The sequence below is a fragment of the Gossypium hirsutum genome, chromosome D13 (genome assembly GCF_007990345.1).
Source record: "Gossypium hirsutum isolate 1008001.06 chromosome D13, Gossypium_hirsutum_v2.1, whole genome shotgun sequence".
Classification (NCBI taxonomy): Eukaryota; Viridiplantae; Streptophyta; class Magnoliopsida; order Malvales; family Malvaceae; genus Gossypium; species Gossypium hirsutum.
This window is the reverse complement of record NC_053449.1, coordinates 35,711,131-35,717,130: the sequence shown is the minus strand read 5'-3', so window position 1 is coordinate 35,717,130 and position 6,000 is coordinate 35,711,131. Positions and strand designations below refer to the sequence as shown.

Sequence of the window (6,000 nt, the reverse complement as noted above, 5' to 3'; positions counted from 1 at the left end):
ATACATAGATTCTGGGTTCGATGGACATTCTTTCAACAAATGTCCTTCCCCACAATAAACACAGGCTACATTTTCAAATTGATTCAGTGGCTGTGCTGCAAAATTATTACACCCATTAGTAGTAAGATTTTTTAACATTGAGGATATTGATGATACTTGAGGTGCGAGTGAAGTAAGATCATCTACTTCATGTATTCCAGCGACTCGTCTTCCTGACGCTGCTCTATTGGTTGGCCATTGTTAATTGTTACTGGCAATCCTCTCAATGATTTCATAAGCCTAATTATAAGACTTAGAAAGGAGAGCACCATTAGTAGAGGCGTCCACTACCATCCTCGTGTGAGCATTGAGACCATTTTAAAATGTCTCAAGTTGTATGCAATGTAGTATCCCATGATAAGGGCACTTCTATAATAATTCTTTGTACCTTTCCCATGCCTCATACAATGACTCATCATCCATTTGTTGGAAAGCAATGATCTCGTTTCTCAACTTAGCATTCTTGCTAGGCGGGAAATACTTCATAAGGAATTTTTCTGCTAATTCTTGCCATGTTGAAATTGAGTTTGGTGGTAATGAGTTCAACCAAGCTCGAGCTCTGTCCCTTAGTGAATATGGGAATATCTTCAATCGTAATGCATCTTCAGGTACTCCGATTAACTGAAAGAATTGGTCACCTCCATAAATAGTCTTAAGTGTAGGTGAGGATCTTTTGTAGCCATTCCACGTAATTGGCCCACTGTCTGAAGCATCTGGAACATGATTGGCTTCAACTCGAACTGTTGTGCCTCAATTTCGGGTCTCCTAATACCCAGATTAAGATCATGAAATACTGGCACGACATACTGTCTTAAAGCTCTATCCCTATCATTAGCAATAAGGATAGGATTTTGAGTAAGGTTTACTCCATTTCCTTGATTCAAATTTTCGAAGTTCATCTCTTCAGTCCTTCTTTGACTTGCTTGTCTTTATCGCTGTCGAAAAGTTTGTTCAATCTTAGGGCCTACAGGGAGTAAATCGATGATTCGGTTAATACTCATAAACACCTGAAATAATCACAGAAAAATTAACTAAGTTAAATTTTGAATAGAAAAATAAACCATAACTCAAAACTAACAACTTTACAGATAATGACTTTTTTAAAACACAGTCCCCGGCAACGGCGCCAAAAACATGGAACAACGGAAATGTGCAAGTGTACACAATCGCAACAAGTAATAAAGTGACGAGTAAATGTCGAGTTATCATACCCACAAGGACTGTGAAAAATAATTATTTATGAATGCTATTTAAAAAACTTTGGTGAAGAAAAATAATTTGTTTGAAGAGGATGATTAAAAACTAAGATTTTAAACTAAGTAAACTAAATAAATAATTCTCAAATGCACGATTTCAAAATACAATTTTAATTAAGATGACATAATTGTGTTAGATTAATTACATTTCTTAACTTAGAATTATTAAACTCATGTTTTTATTGTTACGAATAAGTTCACGACAACTCGAAAATTTGCTAACTTATGAACATACTCACCTACCAAAATTCATTTCTCTCTTGACTATATCCTTATGTCAATTCAACCGATTAAACAAATCTTAATAGGAAAATATGTTATTACACATACATACTTATCAAATCGAAATAAAATCTTGTACATATCCCTATGTCAATTCAAACAATTAACTCGATTTAATAAGCACATAAAAGACTAAGTGAGGTAACAAAGTATCCTTACCTAGAAATAGTTTAATCACAATAATCTTGCAAGTTATGCAAGGCAAATGTACCATCAGATACCGTTGCTAATCTAACCCTCAGCTGCCTTAGATGATTAAACATGCACTGATTAAGTACTGTGTCCATTAATTACAATTTCAATTCGTTTAAATAATTAATTCATTAGTTACCTAAGAATTGTAATGCAAGAATAACTTAGTCATGATTTTACTTAATCAAGCATCTTATCGAGGCCTATAACACATAAACACAATTTTAATAATTTTATCAAACGAAATGCAACCAACCTAACACGAATTAAATTCAAGCTAAATTGATTAGATTAACCATTCCAATAACATAAATATTCATAGATATGTTCAACATAACAACAACAAAAATTAAAGAGATAGAGAATAAGAATCAAATCCGGTGTTTTTCTATGGTTTGACTAGTTGCTCCCTTCTTCCTTCTCTGTTGTCCTCATAGACCAAGGCTTCTATGAACACTTAATTACTACTCAAAATAGCTGATAAATGCCCCTTTCTCAAGAGGAGAAATCGGCAAGAGAGTAAAGGAATTTTGGAATGGAAAAGAAGAGAGGAAAGATGTGAATACTTGAGGTGTGTTTTTAAAATGACCAGCCTAAAGGGGTTTTTATAGCTGAGGAGGGCTGCTAAAAATAGCTAAAATTATTAGCCAAAGAGCCCCCCCTTGGCCGGCCACACATGTGGCAAGGTTGATAGTTTTAACTTTACTAATTTAGGCTTGGGGCAAATCTATAAAGCCACCAATTGTGGAGGGGTTTGAATGCAACTTGAATAAGTCTTCAAGGGCCTCTTTGCAAGCTTAAATAATCAGCTAATAAGCTAATTTAGGTTAGCTCTTGGGATGGTTTTTGGGCTGTCCATTTCTTGGTCGGTTCGGTTCACTCGGTTTAGTTCAACTAGACCACTTTTTCATAATTAAGTAATAATAATTTATTAACCCAAATTAAATTAGATATAAATTAAAATTAATTATATTATGAATTAATACATATAATTTTGGACCTTCTTAGGCTGAAATTTAGTTTGCCTCGATACTTCAAATTGCTTCTCGGTTTTGTGCTTCTAGCAGTGTCTGCCGAGCCATTTTTTGCCCTTTGTGCAAATCTGTCAAAAAAACCAAAATTCATCAAAATTAATCAGAAAATTAACTAAAATTTGACATGTTCATATTTTAAGTGCACTTCAATTATTTTTTTAAAATTAATTATTTTTTCGACAAGAATTTTATCAAAACTGTATGATTTTAAGTTAAAATTGGTATGTAAAAATGTGTAAATTTTCGTGTTTCCAAACATCAATGTGTTTTGTTCTCTCATGAAACATTTGATCTTTTGTAACGAAGATGGCACTCTGACTATCACAAGTACTGTATTGATTTGAAGGTCTTCATTAAGTTCACTAAAAAATCCCTTGAACCAAATAGCTTCTTTAGAAGCCTCAGTAATCGCCATGTACTCAACTTTATTGGTAGAAAAAGCGAATGTAGTTTGCAAAGTGGCTTTCCAACTGATTGCACAACCTCTAATTGTAAAGAGATAACCTGTAAGAGATCTTCTTCTATCAAGGTCTCCAACAAAATCAGAATCAACATACCCAATGACTCCATCATTAGTTCTTCCAAACATTAAGCAAACATCAGTAGTACCTCGTAAGTATCTTAAAATTCATTGAACTACTTTACAGTGTTCTTTACCGGGATTCACCATGTATCTGTTAACTGTAATGACTACATATGATAAATCTAGATGTGAACAAACTATAACATACATGAGAGATCCCACTGCACTAGAGTATGGAACATGTGACATGTACTCAATCTTATCATCTGATTGTGGAGACAAAGGCGATGAAAGTTTGAAATGTGCTGCTAAAGGAGTACTAACAAGCTTAACATTCTGCATATTGAATCTGCAAAGAACTTTCTCAATGTACCCTTTTGACTTAGGTGCAATTTACTTATTTTTCTATCTCTGAGAATCTCCATACCAAGTATCTTCTTTGCTGATCCAAATCTTTCATCTCAAATTCTTCACTTAGTTGGGCTTTGACCTTTCTTATCTCTCCTTTTATCTTTCGCTGCTATCAATATATCATCAACATAAAGGAGTAGATAATAAAAGAACCATCATTGTTTTTCTTAAAGTAAACACAACTGTCAAAGCTACTTCTTTTAAAATCATGAGAAGTCATAAAGGAATAAAACATTTTGTACCATTGTCTTGGTGACTGTTTCAAACCGTAAAGGGACTTTTTCAGCAAACAAACATAGTCCTCTTTTTCTGAGACTGTAAAACCCTCTGGTTGTTGCATGTAAATATCCTCCTCAAGTTCTCCATGCAAAAATACAATTTTTACATCTAATTGGTCAACCTCCAAATCATGCATGGCCACAATACCAAGCAAAGCTCGAATCAAACTATGCTTCACAACTGGGGAGAACACATCTGTGAAATCCACTTTTGGAATTTGATTGTAACCCTTTGCAACAAGCCTTGCTTTATATCTTTGTTTTTCAACTCCTAGTGTCCCTTCTTTCTTTTTAAACACTCATTTACAACGAACAACCTTTTTACCTTTAAGAAGTTTCACAATATCCCATGTTTTGTTTTTGTGGAGTGATTCCATCTCCTTTTGCATAGCAAACATCCACTTTTCTAAGTCTTCACAGCTAACCGCATCAGAATAATTAGATGGCTCTTGGTTTGCATCTATATCTTCAGCCACATTTAAAGCATAAGCAACTAGATCAGCCTTGACATACTTCTTTGGAGGTCTAATTTCTCTTCTAGTTCTGTTTTTTGTGATAGAGTATTGTGGTGAAGAAACAACTCTATTTTGAATTTTTGTATTGCCTTGAGGAGTCGACTCTATTGTAGATTCTGGATTAATCTGATGCTCCACCTACTTTTGATTTTCTTTATTAAAAGAGTCTTGAAGAGATAAGTTAGGTAGCATAGTAGTTTCATAAAAACCAACATCTCTGCTAATCACAACTTTTCTATTTTCAGGACACCATAACTTATACCCTTTTACACCAACTTTATAACCAAGAAAAACACATTTAATGGATCTCAGTTCCAATTTTCCATTATCAACATGAGCATACGTAGGACACCCAAAGATCTTTAAATTAGAATAGTTTTTAGGATTACCGGACCATACTCTTCTGGAGTCTTTTTTTCAATGGTAACGGATGGAGATCGATTGATAAAAAACATACAGTAGAGGTTGCTTCGGCCTAAAACGACTTTGGTAAGTTGGCATTTGACAACATACATCGAACCTTCTCCATGTTCATTTTGTTCATTCGTTCTGCAATGCCGTTTTGCTGTGGAGTATGACGAACTGTCAAGTGTCTCACGATCTCTTCTAACTTGCACAGTTTATTAAACTCATAGAATTGAATTTTAAGGCATTGTCTGTGTGGAGGTATTTTATTTTTTTTCCTGTCTGTTATTTAATCATAGTTTTCCAAGACTTAAATGTGGAAAACACATCGCTTTTCTACTTCAAGAAGAATGCCCAAACTTTTTCTGGAAATATCATCAATAAAAGTTAGCATATAATTAGCTCCACCTCTCGAAGGCACTCTGGATGGCCTCCACAGATCAAAATGAATATACTCCAACGTTCCCTTCGTGTTATGGATTCCTCTGGTGAATTGAACTCTCTTTTGCTTGCCCATCAAGAAGTCGTCTTTTGCTCAATTCTGCCATGTCATTCTCACTCATATGCCCTAGGCGCATATGCTAAAGTTTAGCAATATCATCATCTGACAACAAAAAGAAAGCGACAGCTACATCACCAGTAACAGTAGAACCCTACAGAACATATAACTTGGCAGTCTTTCTCTGCCCTTTCATCACAACGAGGGAACCTTTGAAAATCTTTAAAACCTCACTTTCAGTTGTGTATTTGTACCCTTTTGAAACAAGAGTACTCAAAAAAATTAAATTTCTCTTCAATTCTGGAACATGTCGTACGCCACTAAGTGTTCTGATAACTCCATCAAACATCTTAACTTTAATTGTTCCAACACCTGCAATTCTATATGAAGCGTTATTTCCCATCAAAACAACACCTTCAGGCACTGTTTCATAAGTTGTAAACCAATCCCGATTGGGACTCATGTGGAAGGTGCAACCCAAATCAAGGATCCACTCCTCGCTCACTTTAGAATTATTGACAGAAGTGACTAGAACTTCACCATCGCTATAGTCTTCTACAACATCA

At 34.7% G+C, this 6,000-nt stretch overlaps 1 non-coding gene across 1 annotated transcript; it reads left to right on the top strand.

Moving 5' to 3' along the window:
• Positions 1-388: 388 nt before the first annotated feature.
• On the top strand, positions 389-495 carry LOC121225868 (small nucleolar RNA R71). The gene has a single exon (XR_005923772.1). It is a non-coding gene; the product is annotated as a small nucleolar RNA R71 (small nucleolar RNA).
• Positions 496-6,000: the final 5,505 nt, after the last annotated feature.